Source organism: Anomaloglossus baeobatrachus, chromosome 10 (assembly GCF_048569485.1).
Source record: "Anomaloglossus baeobatrachus isolate aAnoBae1 chromosome 10, aAnoBae1.hap1, whole genome shotgun sequence".
NCBI lineage: Eukaryota > Metazoa > Chordata > Amphibia > Anura > Aromobatidae > Anomaloglossus > Anomaloglossus baeobatrachus.
Genome location: NC_134362.1, coordinates 9,385,759 through 9,403,381, shown reverse-complemented (window position 1 = coordinate 9,403,381; position 17,623 = coordinate 9,385,759).

The following is a 17,623-nucleotide window of genomic DNA, read 5'->3' as shown; positions in this document are numbered from 1 at the left end:
AAACCCCTCCTGCCATCATGGCGGCGCGCGACCGTCCTTCTATGTTTGGATGTCTGGCAGCGTGCTGCCACGCCACTGTACAGACGTCATTGTATTTTGCAGGTCTCGCCCCTGCCTTGCTGCTCCGGCAGTATTCCGTTGAACAGGCTGTGTTCCTGTCCCTGGTGAGCTCCTTGAATCTCTGTCGGACTCACCTGGTTTCTGAAGCACACGTGCGTGGGCACCTCTGTGCTACCCTCGTGCCATATTCCTGTGACTCCCACTGGCACACGTGCGTAGGCACCTCTGTGCGTCCCCGTGCAACAGGTACACGAGTTGTGAGCCCCGTGCCATACAACCCTCACGGGTTAGGGCGGACAGGTGTACGCAGATCGTCTGTGACATTCCAGACGATCGCTAGCAGCAACCCGCTCACTCTTCTCCCACCATAGCAGCGGTCCCTTACACCGCACAGTGGACCTTGACCGGCGGAAGCTGTCCATATACCATCTTGGCACGCTTCCCCGGGTCCCCCTCGTAACAGAGGAGTGTCCCACCTCGGACACCTTGGTGGAAGAGGTAGTCGACTCTGGCATAGCTGAGGAAACTCTGGATTCGATACAGTGACGGATACACCTTTGGACCCTGACTTAACCCTTTTGCGAATGGATCAAGATGTGCATCAAGAAGACGGTTCCACATGGGTATGCTGGTGGTAGCAGAAGACGCTGTGCTGATAGAGCAGTCACTACCTGCATGCCTGTCTGTGAAGAAGCAGATGTATGTGCTCTCGCTGAAGCCTGCAAGATGGCAGCCAGCATCTACTCTGTATGGAAGACAAGAGACTTGATCACTGCCAATGGAACTGTACGTCGCCATGAGGCCATAGAAGAATGGATGGAAGCTTTGCTATTGCCAGCAGAGTCGCGGTGAGCAGGGTTGAGGCCCACATTGGAGGAGTCAAGGGAAGCAGTAAGAAGTGCCCTCACTGACAGAACATCCAAAGAAGCCCCAAGACCACTTACCAAAGAAACAGTCAGTCAATCTGTGTTCTTTGAATGACCCAGATGTGAAGAACAAAGGAAAGATGGAAAGTCTTGAGAAAACGTTGTCCTGACCCTACAAGAGCAAGTCTCAGAAGAAGAAGAGGACTGAGATAGGGTGCAGCTGTGGGCTCCCGGAGACCATGGAAAGTGGCTAGTGACCTGCTTTTACTGCCAGCCAAAGAGATATGGTAGGCCTTAAACACAGAACTGACTCTACACACCCCATACCAGCCACAGAATAAAGGGAAGGTTGGGAAGATGGGGCAGTGTAGAAGGCAAGGGCATGAGAGTCTTCCCCTTGAATTGTTCAGTGTCAGACACACCCCAGCAGGGACCACTAGGTTGAGACCCTATGAAATCCTGTTTAGAAGTACCCCCAGATACTTCAACTAAGCTTGTTGTTTGTTTAACTAAACATTTGCCTAATATATGTTTTTGAGTTTTCTCCTCCAGATCCAACCAGATCTAGATTTCTCTCTTTTCTCTCTTTCTCTCTCTTCTTTTCTCTCTCTCGTTCTCTTCCTCTCTTCTCAATATCTCTCTCTCTCTCTCCTTCTCTCTCTCTCATCTCAATCTTCTCTTTTCTCTCTCTCTGTCTCTCTTTTTTCTTTCTTACGAAGATCCATGCATCCCACTACAAAAGATGGCGGACCTGGGACCAGGAGATGGCTGTCTTCCCCCTTCTACCCGATACTTTGTGCCAAGAAGATGATATCCAAGCCTGTGGCCCAAAAGATGACTGTGCATCCCACCTTTTGATGATGTCCCACCATTACCGCCTGAGGACTGAGGAGCATGAGACTTTGGGTGAAACCAACCATGATAAATATGAGCTAATTAGAGGACTACGTTCACGTTCCCCTTCCTGAATAACGTGTGCCAGCAGAACATAGCCATGAGGACAGTCTAGAGAATACGGTCAGGATCTGGCTTCCTATGCGTAGTGTGTTTGGTGGGGAGATTCATCCACAAGGGATGGGTTATCTCGTATGTGAGTGAGGTAACCATCGGCATTAGGACAGATCAATAGACTTGGGAAAGTAAGGAAAGACTTTTGGCTATCTCCAAAGGGGGGACTGTTAAGGACAAGATTATGAACTATTAGGAGTATATATGAAGATATCCAAATACAGGATTTAAGATGCTGTTTGAGACTGTGTACCCTACCTAGTTCTGCATTTGGAAATAAGACTCAGACAGTCTGGACTATTCATGTGATGAGTGAATCATGCTGACATTGCTTAATATAAATGAGGAACCAAGCACATTACAGTAAATTGTATATCACAGAATAAGCTGTTCTATTTTATCCAATAGGAGACGTGTTACGTATTCTTGGCACCTAGCCAATAACTCCGTTTAAATGTTTGTCCAACTTCTGGATTAAATCAGTCTTACTTTCTATTCATATCCGAGTACGTCTCTGGTGTGTGTGAAAGAGAGTGGTATGCATGCTACCACAAGTGACTCATAATTTGGACTGCAGACAGTTTAAGAGGGATGCATGATTGAATTTCATCACAGTAAATTTATGAACCACATTAACACTATTATAATAGAAAACACTGCTGAAACTTAGTGGCATCCAAAAAGTGACTGCTGTACTCTATTAGTGTCCCACTGGTGCCAAGCAATTTCCAGCACCTCTGCATTCCACCCTCCTGCTCATTTTTACAAAGCTATTATAATAGCAAACACTGCTGAAACTTAGTGGCATCCAAAAAGTGGCTGTTGGACTCCATTAGTGTCCCACTGGTGCCAAGCAATTTCCAGCACGTCTGCATTCCACCCTCCTGCTCATTTTGCTGCGCAAATTTTATAGCAAAGTAAGGGAATTCCTTGCTGCATTTCATCATTAGGAGGGATAGAAAGTGAGGCTTCCTTTACTGTTCTGGTACCCACAGAACACAGCCACTGTACCCACCTGCCCACTTTTGCTACGCTATTTAATTTGCCCAAACAGCTGTAACTTTTTCTTCCATCCTAAAAGTGTCTGGAACAGTAAGTTAGTGTTCCTTTGCCAAGCAAGGTGCAACACATGTGCATTCTACACTCCTTTTCATTTGTGGAACGCAATTATTAACTGCAGGTAGTCCAGCCAATCTGTGACGAAGGTGCAGGCGTGCATATAATGTTGCCTTCATCCAATGGTGGTTCTCTCGTTGTCTGACAGCTCAACAATACCATCTGTTTCCACTTCTAAAACAAGTGACGACCTGCCAATCACACTCCCGCTTACGGGTAAAGGGGTGGAAGTTCAGCTTGAAAAAGCATGTGTGACTGCTGTCCCCACAGTCACAGAGGATGAAGAGCACGCAGATGCACGTGATGGGGCAGGCGGTGGTTGCACAGCCCCGCTAGGCCGCATTGTAGCACAGTGAAATTCCCATTGCGACTTATGCTTCATTTTAAGTCTTGTACTTGGTGGGCTCCTCAGTATGCAGCAAAACCACGCAACAGGAAATGCACTCTAGGCAGTTGGGTTGATAAAAGATTGTTTAACTTTCCCAAAACAAACAATAAGAACCATGCTTAAAATTGAAATAATAGAACAATCTTTTCAGTTGCCTACTACTTGCTAATCCCTCTGTGTAGCAGCAGTAATTGTGTGTTTGTGCGTGTGTGTGTGTGTGTGCGAACACGACTTACCTGTGGCGCATCACAAGAGCTTCAAAGTTATCTACCTAAACATAGCCAAAACACATTACCCCCACTGAATACCCTTGTTAGCTGAAGCCTCACAGATAAGGCAGATGATAACAGTGTGAATGCAAACCACACAGCTCTGCAACACAGTCATGGAAATCTTGAAAAGCAACAGTCAATGCAAACATGTGTCGCTGTCCCTCTATCATTTAAACTATACGTGACAATTTGACAGTGCAGAGGCAGCAAGTGTGATTGTCTATATAGTCGGCCTACCCAAAACAGATATGTGTTTTGCTAATAAAACAAAGTGTTGCGTGCACGCATTACTGTCTGGGCACAGCCTACCGTACGCAGGTACTGTGATGTCCAGTTGCCAGAAATACAGACTTTACACTCCTCTCACGGTAAACAGTATAGACAGCAGCGGAAGAATGTTAGTCTGTGGCACCGGATGCTGCTCACTGGCGTTACAGTGCTCCTCACCAAAGTACAACACGACTCCCCTCACAATTGAACGAAGTGTTTCCGCGGTGGCTCCTTGTTGTAACACACACCTTTCGTTTTTCCTTCTGTTCATAGACAGCATCTCCAAGTCCACACCCGAAGACCAATTTGCTTTTGCTATAGTGACCAAAGGCAGATCCAAAAAAACAGCAGCCCCTAGTGTGTAGTCTGCAACAATGCATGCAATGAACGGCAAATAAGCATGTTGCATTGACAGTGGCTAAAGCTGAGCAATACACCTTCATGCTATCAATTCATATCCATGTGACACTTCATGGAGCAAGTAGTCAAAGGTGTGAGTTTTTGCCTTCTACTTAGAGATTGTTGACAAATCTTACAGATTCCATCACTTGGGTGATCCTTTGCGATGTCCAAAAAGTCCCAGGCTAGGCGAGGCTCACAGCCCATGCGACCTGCATAGCCAACACGACTTCTGCTCAGAGGCAAAGTTGTGGCCCAGGATTCAGTTGTTGACAAGCTTCCAGTACTTTGTCTCTGGCCAGGAAGACGCAACGTACCCTCGTCGTCAGTAGCATCCTCCTCCACCTCCTCTGCTGACCTCATTGACTGGCTGACTTTGGTTTGACAGTAAGTGGGGTCTCCAACCTCATCAATCACCCTGTGTGTTTTCTTTCCCCTCGTCCTGAGTCTTCCGAGACAACCTCTTCCTGCCCTGACCGAATAGTAAAGTTGTCGCTCCAATCAGGTATCTGTGTCTCCTCATCATGTTCCCCATTGTCTCCACCAGGAGGATTTACTGTTTGGAAATGAGGGTGTAGATTAGGCTCAGCACCTTCTTCATCGGGGCCTGGATCTGACTCACAAAGCTTCTGGCCATCTGTGCAGATCATTTCCCCTGTCTCCTGGAACTCGCTACCTCAACACGTCAGATTATCTGCTACACCCGCAAGCTTCAAACGGAATCTGAAAACTCATCTGTTCAGAAATGACTATAACCTTCAATGACACCACCACCGTGCGTACCTGATGCCCAACCTACACCCCACCTACTGTCTCCTCCCAAAAATCCTTTATAATGTAATCCCACAAGGGCAGGGCCCTCTTCCCTCTGTACCACTCTGTCTATTTTTACTTGTATATGTATTCTGTATGTAACCCCCATATCATGTGACGGGGGGTTACTCGATTGTGCGACACGTTCCACAAATTGAACATGCCGTACATACGATGGGGGCGGTTACGATCGCATACGATATCGTATGCTTAATTGTAACGTGTAAAGCAGGCTTTAGTCTTCATTTTGGGCTACAGCGCATGCTCCCACACTTAGTGCGAAAAGCCACTTTGCACAGGTACTTGCGCTCCGTGCCGGTTCTAAGTCCTGTGTTGTGCCTAGACAGTATGCTGAAGCTGATAGTCTTTTTTCGGAGACTGTATTTCATGCTATTGAGCATGCTCAGGCAGTTACTCCATCAGAGGCTAGGTCCGGTAATGAAGTCTTTGGCCCTGCCCCTGATGAGGGGGTCCCATATAGACCACAGGGCATCAGGTGTCCTGATGATGTGGCCAGGCCACTCCCAACTGGCTTGCAGAGGCCCGCCCCTATGACTTGTCACCTCATTATTGTTGGTCAGACGATGACTAGTGAGGTGTTTGGGTCGTGGCTGCCATGAGGTCATCATTGAAGTGGCGGTTCCGAATAGGACGCTAGTTATGCCACTCATGACGTGTCACTCTGCTTTTGTCTCCAGGAGGTGCATTGTGGTCCACCCTGGTTTGGGGCGGACCCAGGTTGTAAAAGTGGCTGGAGCCAACAAGGAGGTGCGCAGTCTTCTATTATGCTCTGAAAGAGCACACCTCCATGTGTTGAACCCATTGCGGCTTTAGGCCAGAGGTAGGCAGGGATAGGTCATCGATGCAGGCCGCCACCACAGTTGGTAACGCAGAACGGTTAAGACCAGCCCCTGTCCTACCAGTCCTGCTAGTGCAGCCCAGTGGCATTAATAGGCCTGCTGCTGCTGATGCGCCTGCTGTCCACAGGTGTGTCCCCTACGTACACGGTCAGCGTTCTCAATGGCCCCTGTGTTGTTAACAGGGAGTTCCTGGGCTGGGTGGGCGTGTGGACCCTGTGATGCTAACAGGGCTCCCAGTCTCCAGATACGAGTGTCGTCTAACTCTGTTCAGGCTACTATTAGTTTCAGAGTCACCCAGCTCTGTATCCTCCACCTAACCTTCCAGTGTCAAACCTCTTTTTTTCCATTTGGGAGCACGGTGGACATCTACTGGTGATGGGGATATATACATTTCTCTTTCTTTTCTTCTTAATTTTTTTATATAGCGGTAACATAGTATATATCACCTTATCCAAATCTGCCATTCCCAAAATAACAGATGTTTCTTCAGCAAATGTTACTGTTGCTTAACCACCAAATCCACGCACACAAACTTTTTTCCCCTTTCCAACACACCTGTTCCCCTTTCCACCAGCATCTGTCCTTTTTCAACTCATTTTGTATATGACCAAAAATGCAAATCTGTGGGGACACCGTATTCAACGCCGTCTCAGCACAGCAGCCAGCCCTCGGTCCCTTAGATGTGGACAAGTAAAAGCCCATTTCCTCCTATCCATGACAAAGCGTTGAGATTCACTCTGTGCAGCACAGGTGTTTAGTGGAAAAGCAAATCTAAGATTGCGTACCACCTTCTGATGATACTCCTGCATACGTGCGTCCCTTTCTATGGCCGGAATTATTTCGCAAAATTTTGTGTTGTACCAGGGATCTAACAGTGTGGCAACCCAGTATTCAGCATTACTTGGAATTCGTACAATCCGAGGGTCATGTTGTAGGTAGTCCAACAAGAAGGCGCTCATGTGTCTTGTGCATCCAGGAGGACCAAGTCCTTGGTATGTTGGTGGCGGAGAGGTGAAAATCATGCCTCCTTCCTCTGCCCTCTCCCCCCCAACCTCGTACAACCGAAATGTGAGCAAGCTCTCACTCATCTGCTGAGTCTTCCATGCCCATCGCTAGTTCGTGCTCCATTTCTTCATTGGCTCCTGCACCTTCTTCCACAGTTTTGCTAATTCTATGCGCCCTTGTTAATCCCTCTCCCCCACCGTCCCATGACTGCCGCCTAGGTGCCGCTGACCATCTGGACCTTAGAGATCTTGTTATCCCTTCCGCATGCATATGACTCCTCCTGTACTTCCTCCCCTTCCTCTTGTCCCAACACCTGACTCAGAATAATGCTTACAGTGTGCTCCATCATGTAGATGACCAGAATTGTCACGCTGAGCATGGCATCGCCAGTGCTAAACATCTTCGTCGACATTTGTAAACTGTGTAGAAGGGTGCATAGGTCCTTGATCTGACATCACTCCAGCAGCGTGATCTGTTATGATCCGGAACCATGGAAGACCACCACAAATCATTGGCAAAAGGTGACAAGAGCATTGGCAACTAATCTGGCCGCCATCCCCTTACTAACCATCACAACTAGAAGTAGCCGAGGGGTGAACTAACATCCTGTGCACCGCGAACCCAGCCAGAGAACTAACTATCCTAAAGGTAGGAAAGATGAATAACTCTCTGCCTCAGAAAATAGACAAGAATAGCTAGCTCCCCACATTCAAAGACTGCGGTGATATAGGAAAAACACAATACACAGGTAGATGACAGGATTAGCAAAAGGTAAGGCCCCCGCTGACTAAAATAGGAAAGGACAGGAAAGGGACTGATGGTGGCCAGAGAAAAACCCTGCAAAATACCAACTTCCTGATAGTACAAAAAGGCCCTCAGATCGCACGATCTGAACTCCGTCCTATACCAGGTGCCCTTGTCATACCAATGAACAGAAAACAAGAATCATAACAAAGTCAACAAGCCACAAACACATGGACCCAAAGGAGCTATACTCCACACAGAACTGCAGGGAGTTCCTCAACAATCCACTAAGGGGGAAAATCCCTGCAAGCAAATAAACTGAAACCAACCACAGCAAATGACAAACCCAGATAAACAAAACAACCAGACAATAAATAAAGAGCAAGCACTTATCTGGGGAAGATGTGGTGTAGAGCAGGATTAAGCAGGCTGGAGATACAAAGAACAACTGACATCCGGCAACAGCCTGCAATCAGACCAGGATTTAAATAAGCAGAGAGTTAGCAAAGGAAACACCCAGTGCACAACACACCTGGTCCAAGTCCAAACCATTCCTGGCCACCAGAGGGAGCCTCCCAGCAGCCAAAACATAACTAACATTCACAACAGTACCCCCCCTTGATGAGGGGTCACCGAACCCTCACCCACGCCACCGGGTCAATCGGGATGAGCATGATGGAAGGCGCGAACCAACCTGTCCGCATGAATGTCAGAAGCCACAACCCAAGAGTTATACTCCTGCCCATAACCCTTCCATTTCACAAGGTACTGAAGCTGACGCCTACTGCGACGGGAATCCAGAATTTTTTCAACCTCATACTCCAGATCCCCTTGTACCAAAACAGGGTCAGGAGGCGCTGCTGCAGGAACTGCTGGCTCCACATGTTTCTTCAACAAGGACTTATGGAAGACATTGTGAATCTTAAATGACGCAGGCAGAGTCAAACGGAAAGATACAGGGTTAATAATCTCCGAAATCTTATAAGGTCCACTAAATCTGGGCTTAAATTTAGGAGACGGAACTCTCATAGGAATATGTTTAGAGGACAACCACACCATGTCCCCTACATTCAAAGACTGCGGTGATATAGGAAAAACACAATACACAGGTAGATGACAGGATTAGCAAAAGGTGAGGCCTCCGCTGACTAAAATAGGAAAGGACCGGAAAGGGACTGATGGTGGCCAGAGAAAAACCCTGCAAAATACCAACTTTCTGATAGTGCAAAAAGGCCCTCAGATCGCATGATCTGAACTCCGTCCTATACCAGGTGCCCTTGTCATACCAATGAACAGAAAACAAGAATCATAACAAAGTCAACAAGCCACAAACACATGGACCCAAAGGAGCTATACTCCACACAGAACTGCAGGGAGTTCCTCAACAATCCACTAAGGGGGAAAATCCCTGCAAGCAAATAAACTGAAACCAACCACAGCAAATGACAAACCCAGATAAACAAAACAACCAGACAATAAATAAAAAGCAAGCACTTATCTGGGGAAGATGTGGTGTAGAGCAGGATTAAGCAGGCTGGAGATACAAAGAACAACTGACATCCGGCAACATCCTACAATCAGACCAGGATTTAAATAAGCAGAGAGTTAGCAAAGGAAACATACACTGCACAACACAACTGGTCCAAGTCCAAACCATTCCTGGCCACCAGAGGGAGCCTCCCAGCAGCCAAAACATAACTAACGTTCACAACAGTGATCTGCACCACCTCTGGATCAAGTTAGCCCAGGGTATACATCATAACGTATTTCAGCAGGTCACGGCGGTGCTGCCACAGACGCTGCAACATGTGCTGTTTCAAATTCATACGTGTCGGCACATCGCATTTCAGGCGTTGAACCTCCAGACCAAAAGACTTCGGGAGCGATGAAAGTTGTTGAGCTGCTGGGTGCGAACGATGGAAGTGAGCACATAGCGAGCATGCCCACTGCACAAGGCCATGTAGGCCGGGATGGTGGTTCAAAAATTGCTGGAGAATCAGATTCAACACGTGAGCCATACAAGGCACGTGTGTCACATTGCCCTGACGAAGGCCCGCAGCCAGGTTTGCATCATTGCCGCACACGGATGTTAAGTCACCACCGGAGTCCGCTCCATCAATTTGTACTCCAGTCGCCAGGTGACAACGTGTTCCTTTCGTGCATAGTGCTGATGATGGGAGAGGAGTCGATGCCAGCGGCGCAGGTGGATGCAGGTTATGCTCACCCACTGGGCTGCGTTACCTTGACAGATGCAGAACCACAGGCTGAATGTAGGTGGTGGGTATCTCACAGATGAAGTACCATCATTCAGCTACAACCAATGGGAAGACACAACACCCTTTTTTAGGCCCATCCTGTCTGCAGACCACTGTCAGACATAGCTATGAACCTCAGGTTACTGTTACCCCCAGTTCAGTTTTATGATTTTGTGTGCTTGTTACCTGACTACTTTTCCTGCTTACTGTTTATGTACCTCGTTGGCCGATCCGCATTTCACCTCTGCTTGTTTTCTGCTTAAGTCCTGGCCATCCCATTCTGTTCCTCTTCCTCAATTAATGTTTTGACCCTGCATGACTACTATTCTCTACTGCAGCCTTCCACAGGTATTCATCAACTTGGGCCCTGGGTAATTCCAAATCCCTGTATAGGGGTTAAAGGGTTTCAGGGTTCTGGGGGTCCTGCTTGGTGAGTGGCTTCCCTCTAGCCTATCCTTTACAGCCCATCTGAGTGTGTGGATCAAGGAAGGCGTTACACCGTACTCTCTGCAGAAGGCCATGTAGGCCAGGATAGTGCTTTCAAAAATTGCTGGACAACCAGGTTCAACACATGAGCCACACAAGGCACGTGTGTCACATTGTCACGGTGAAGGGCCGCACCCATGTTTGCATCATTGTCGCACCCGGCCTTCCCTGGCTGCTGGTTGAGTGGAGACAACCATTGATGAAACTCGGTCTCCAGAGCTAACCGTCCACAATTACTCAGCGGTGTGACTCATATTTCCCATACATTTGAAAGTAAACATTTGACCGCCTGATGGCATTGAGCTCTGCTGCCAGCATAGTAAGGAGGTGTGTGGGATTCCTTGTGCGCAGTTACAAGGAAGGGTGGCCTGACCACACAGGGTTTGGGCTGAGGTGGAGGACCCAGACGAGGTTGAGGAGGCAGAAGCAGTGTATTAACTTCAACATACAGAAGAAGGATTGACACAACTCGTGGGGACGGCAAGACTTCTACAGCAGACCCTTCTCCATCTTTCCCCATAGTAACCCATTGCCCAGTCAGCGACATGTAACGCCCCTGTCCATGCTTACTGGGCCAAGTATCTGTGGTGAAATGCATCCTGTCACACACAGTTTCTCTAAGAAGCAGTGATGTTTTGTGCGACATGCTGGTGTAACGCGGGCAGGCCTTTGTTGGAGAAGGAGTGGCGCCTGGGCATCGGCTCTTGGGGCACTGCAATGGGCATAAGGTCTTGAAAATCCTCGGTTAAAAAGGTTGGAAAGGCAGCATTTCGGTAGCCAACAGTTTGCAGATGCTGAAAGTCAACCTCTAAGCCATGTCATGCCCTTCTAAAAGCATGTAAAATACAGTGAGGGGACTCCAACTACAATCTCCCTCAATTCCACTAATTGGGCCACACACACCCCACTTGACTGGCATCAGTTGACCCCCATTTTCAAAATGAAAAAGATGCTTTGCATGAAGTACTCTCAAAAATACACGTGCCTTTCGCCTCCCCTGGCTGACCCAGGGGAAGAAAAGTCCTCTGAGAGCCATGACTTCCTCATCTTGGTGAACGTTAGTATGTCCACATTGTCAGTGGACAGACGCGTGTGCTTATCTGTCAGCACACCCCCAGCAGCACTGAGGACATGTTCCGAGAGAACGCTGGCTGCGGGACACGACAAGATCCCCAAGGCGTACATGGTCAGCTCAGGCAATTTATCCAGATTGGAAGCCTAAAATGAGCAGGGCTCAAGTGTCACAGTAATGGCATCGATGTTCCCTTGCATATACTCATATATCTGTGTCTCCTCCTTTTTTTCCTTGTCCAGCTCTTTTGTTTTCGCATGAGTATATGTCCTTGTCACTTTCCTATGTGTTTGTGTTGTGTTGTGAGTTGTGTGTCACCTTTTGGACACCTTTGAGGGTGTTTTCTAGGTTTTTTTATGTGTTTGTGATTGCCTCCCATTGTTTCCTATGGGGTTCGAGTGGTTCGCCGAATCGGTTCGCCGAACCAAACTCGAACGCGACCTCCGTTCGGCGAACCAAGCTCGAGCCGAACCGCGACCGGTTCGCTCATCTCTATTCAGGACAGTCCCATTTTAACATAGTTTGTAACTTAAGAATCATAGAATGGTAGAGTTGGAAGGGACCTCAAGGGCCATCGGGTCGAAAACCCCCTGCGAGTGCAGGTTTTCCTAAATCATCCCAGCTATATGTTTATCCAATTTCCGCTTGAAGATTTCCATTGATGCAGACCCCACCCACTCCCATGGCTGCCTGTTCCACTCCCTGACTGCCCTCACTGTCAGAAAGTTTTTCCTTATGTCTAATCTGAATCTCCTTCCTTTAAGTTTCATCCCATTACTTCTTGTACTTACTTGTACTAATGAGAATAGGTTAGTACCCTCTGCACTGTGACTACCTTTTAGATATTTGTAGACTGCTATTAAGTCTCCTCTCAGCCTTCTATTTTTCAAACTAAACTTCCCTAGTTCTTTTAGGCGTTCTTTATATGACATGGTTTGCAGACCTTCTACCATCTTGGCTGCTCTTCTCTGAATTTGCTCCAATATATCGATGTCTTTCTTGAATTGGGGTGCCCAAAACTGTACACAGTATTCCAGGTAGGGTCTGATCAGGGCAGAGTATAGGGGAATAATTCTCTCTTGATCTAGATTCAAAGCTTGTCTTGATACATTCCAGAATTTTGCTGGCCTTTTTAGATGCAGCTCCACATTGTTGGCTCATGTTGAATCTGGGATCCACTATTATGCCCAAGTTCTTTTTCCCGGTGCTATCACCTAGTTCTATTCCTCCCATACTATACAGTACAAACCAAAAGTCTGGACACACCTCCTGATTCAAAGAGTTTTCTTTATTTTCGTGACTGAAAATTGTAGATTCACATTGAAGGCATCAAAACTATGAATTACCACATGTGGAATGAAATACTTACCAAAAAACTATGAAACAACTGAAAATATGTCTTATATTCTAGGTTCTTCAAAGTAGCCACCTTTTGCTTTGATTACTGCTTTGCACACTCTTGGCATTCTCTTGATGAGCTTCAAGAGGTAGTCACAGGAAATGGTCTTCCAACAGTCTTGAAGGAGTTCCCAGAGATGCTTAGCTCTTGTTGGCTCTTTTGCCTTCACTCTGCGGTCCAGCTCACCCAAACCATCTCGATTGGGTTCAGGTCTGGTGACTGTGGATGCCAGGTCATCTGGCATAGCACCCCATCACTTTCCTTCTTAGTCAAATAGCCCTTACACAGCCTGGAGGTGTGATTGGGGTCATTGTCCTGTTGAAAAATAAATAAATGATGGTCCAACTAAACGCAAACCGGATAATAATAATAATTTTTATTTCTATAGCGCCAACATATTCCGCAGTGCTTTACAATTAAGAGGGGACATGTACAGACAATATGAGACAATTCAAAATAACAAAATTAAGATACCAGGAGGAGTGTGGGCCCTGCTCGTAAGCTTACAGTCTATGAGAAAATAGGGGAGACACAAAAGGTGGATGGGGGGGGGAAAGCTTGTCATATATGGTCCAGCCATCGATTTAATAGGGTATTCAAAAGCAGCTGCATGAACCCGTCGGTGAGAATTTATACAGGTACAGGGGACGAGAACTGGAAGTAAATTTTTTGAAGGGCAGAAAGGGACTAGATTAGATCAGGGCAGTGAGGTGATAGGCTAGTCTAAAGAGATGCATTTTTATGGCCCGCTTAAAGGTGTGGATGTTGGGAATTAATCGGATTTCTCTTGGTAGTGTGTTCCAGAGCATAGGCACAGCTCGTGAGAAATCTTAAAGACGGGAGTGGGAGGTTCGAATTGTTGAGGATGTCAGTCTTAAGTCATTAGCAGAGCGGAGGGCACGGGTGGGGTGATAGACAGAGATGAGGGAGGAGATGTAGGGTGGTGCAGCACTGTGGAGAGCTTTGTGAGTGAGAGTGATAAGTTTATATTGGATTCTGTAACGGATAGGCAACCAGTGCAATGACTGGCAAAGAGCAGAGGCATCAGTGAAGCGGTTGCAGAGGAAAATGATCCTGGCTGCGGAATTCAGAATGGATTGGAGAGGGGAGACTTTAGTAACACGGAGACCAATTAGTAAAGAGTTACAATAATCCAGGCGAGAATGAATGAAAGCAACAGTAAGAGTTTTTGCAGAGTCAAAGGTAAGAAAAGGTCGATTTCTTGAGATGTTTTTGAGGTGGAACTGACAAGAACGAGCAAGTGAACGAATGTGGGGAGTGAAGGAAAGATCGGAGTCAAATATAACCCCAAGACAATGGGCGTGCTGCTAGGGCGTAATGGTAGAGCCACACACAGAAATGGTAATATTGTGTTTCGGAAGGTTAGGAGAGGGAGGAAACAGAAGAAGTTCAGTTTTTGACAGGTTCAGTTTTAGATAAACCGGATGGAATAGCATGCCGCTGCAAGATGCTGTGGTAGCCATGCTGGTTCAGTGTGCCTATAATTTTGAATAACTACCCAACAGTTTCACCAGCAAAGCACCCCCACACCATCACACCTCCTCCATGCTTCACGATGGGAACCAGACATGTAGAGTCCATCCGTTCACCTTTTCTGCATCGCACAAAAACACGGTGGTTGGATCCAAAGATCTCAAATTTGGACTCATCAGACCAAAGCACAGATTTCCACCAGTCTAATGTCCATTTTTTGTGTTCTTTAGCCCAAACAAGTCTCTTCTGCTTGTTGCCTGTCCTTAGCAGTGGTTTCCTAGCAGCTATTTTACCATGAAGGCCTGCTGCACAAAATCTGCTCTTAACAGTTGTTCTAGAGATGTGTCTGCTGCTAGAACTCTGTGTGGCATTGACCTGGCCTCTAAAAAGGGTGCAAAAGGGAACCTGGAAACTATAGGCCGGTAAGCTTAACATCTGTTGTGGGTAAAATGTTTGAAGGGTTTTTAAGGGATACTATTATGGAATGTCTCAATGTTAATAACTGTTTAACTCCATATCAACATGGATTTATGAAGGATCGCTCCTGTCAAACTAACCTGATCAGCTTCTATGAGGATGTAAGCTCTCACATGGACCGAGGAGAATCATTGGATGTCATTTATCTTGACTTCGGTAAAGCATTTGACACTGTCCCACATAAAAGACTGCTAAGTAAAATGAGAAAGCTTGGGCTCGGGGAAAATGTGTGTAGATGGGTAGGTAGCTGGCTTAGTGGTAGAAAACAAAGAGTGGTTATTAATGGTGCATACTCAGATTGGGCCAGGGTTACTAGTGGGGTGCCACAGGGGTCTGTATTGGGCCCCCTACTATTTAATATATTTATTAATGATCTGGTGGATGGTTTACAGAGTAAAATATCAGTATTTGCAGATGATACAAAACTATGTAAGGTAGTTAACACAAAGGAGGATAGTTTGCAACTACAGATGGACTTGAGTAAATTGGAGAATTGGGCTGAAAAATGGCAAATGAGGTTTAACACAGATAAGTGTAAGGTTATGCACATGGGAAGGAGAAACAGATGCTACGATTACTTACTAAATGGGAAACTGCTGGGGAAATCAGACATGGAAAAAGACTTAGGCATCTTAGTGAATAAGAATCTAAATTGGAGTGCCCAGTGTCAGGCAGCAGCCACCAAAGCAAATAGGGTGATGGGATGCATTAGAAGAGGTCTGGGGGCACGAGATGAAAACATCATTCTCCCTCTGTACAAATCACTAGTCAGACCACACTTGGAGTATTGTGTGCAATTTTGGGCGCCGGTGCTGAAGAAAGACATTACTGAACTTGAAAGGGTTCAGAGGCGGGCTACTAAAATAATAAATGGAATGGGTGCATTACAATACACGGAAAGGTTATCAAAATTAGGTCTATTTACTCTAGAAAAGAGAAGACTTAGGGGAGACCTAATAAATATGTACAAATATATCAGAGGGCCATATAGAGATCTCTCCCATGATCTGTTTGTACCAAGGACTATGACAAGAACAAGGGGGCATTCTTTTCGATTGGAGGAAAGAAAATTCCTACATCAGCATAGAAGAGGGTTCTTCACGGTAAGAGCAGTGAGGCTCTGGAACTCTCTTCCTGAGGAAGTGGTGATGGCCAACTCACTGAATGAATTTAAGAGAGGAATGGATGCATTTCTTGTTAGCAAAAGTATAGAAGGTTATAAATAGCATAATCTTACAGGTAGATAGAAGAGCGACCAAGATTATTAGAGGAATGGGTGGGCTGCAATACCAAGACAGGTTATTAAACTTGGGGTTAGTTAGTTAGGAAAAACAAAGGCTTAGGGGGATCTAATCACAATGTATAAATATATGAGGGGACAGTACAGAGACCTTTCCAAAGATCTCTTTACACCTAGGCCTGCGACTGGAACACGGGGGCATCCGCTACGTCTTGAGGAAAGAATGTTTAATCATAATCACAGATGAGGACTCTTTACTGTACGAGCAGTGAGACTATGGAGCTCTCTGCCGTATGATGTTGTATTGAGGGATTCACAAGTAAAATTTAAGCAGAGCCTGATCGCATTAATTGAAAAATATAATATTACCAGTTATGTATATTGGATTTTATGACAGGGTGTTGATCCAGGGAACTAGTCTGATTGCCGTATGTGGAGTCAGGAAGGAATTTTTTTCCCCATTGGAGCTTATTTGACACATTGGGTTTTTTTTGCCTTCCTCTGGATCAACATGTTAGGCTACGGGTTGAACTAGATGGACTTAGAGTCTCCCTTCAACCTTAAAAACTATGAAACTATGAAACTATGAAATCTAAGCTGCTGTTAACCTGCAATCTCTGAGGCTGATGACTCGGATAAACTTATCCTCCGCAGCAGAGGTGACTCTTGGTCTTCCTTTCCTGGGGTGGTCCTCATGTGAGCCAGTTTCTTTGTAGCATTTGATGGTTTTTGCCACTGCACTTCGGGACACTTTCAAAGTTTTTCCAATTTTTGGACTGACTGACCTCCATTTCTTAAAGCAATGATGGCCACTCATTTTTCTTTACTTAGCTGCTTTTTTCTTGCCATAACACAAATTCTAACAGTCTATTCAGTAGGACTATCAGCTGTGTATCCACCACACTTCTGCACAACACAACTGATGGTCCCAACCCCATTTATAAGGCAAGAAATCCCACTTATTAAACCTGACAGGGCACACCTGTGAAGTGAAGACCACTTCCGGTGACTACCTCTTGAAGCTCATCAAGAGAATGCCAAGAGTGTGCAAAGCAGTAATCAAAGCAAATGGTGGCTACTTTGAAGAACTTAGAATATAAGACATATTCTCAGTTATGTCACACTTTTTTGTTAAGTATTTCATTCCACATGTGTTAATTCATAGTTTTGATGCCTTCAATGTGAATCCATAATTTTCAGAGTCATGAAAATAAAGAAAACTCTTTGAATGAGGAGGTGTGTCCAAATTTTTGGTCTGTACTGTATATGTTTTTTACATTTTAACCAGATGTAGGACTTTGGTTTTTAACAGGGACAAAAGCATTCTGTTCTCCTCGGCCCATTGTTCAGTGTCTAGATCCTTTTGAATCTGCTCTCTTTCCTCTCTAGTGTTGGCTAC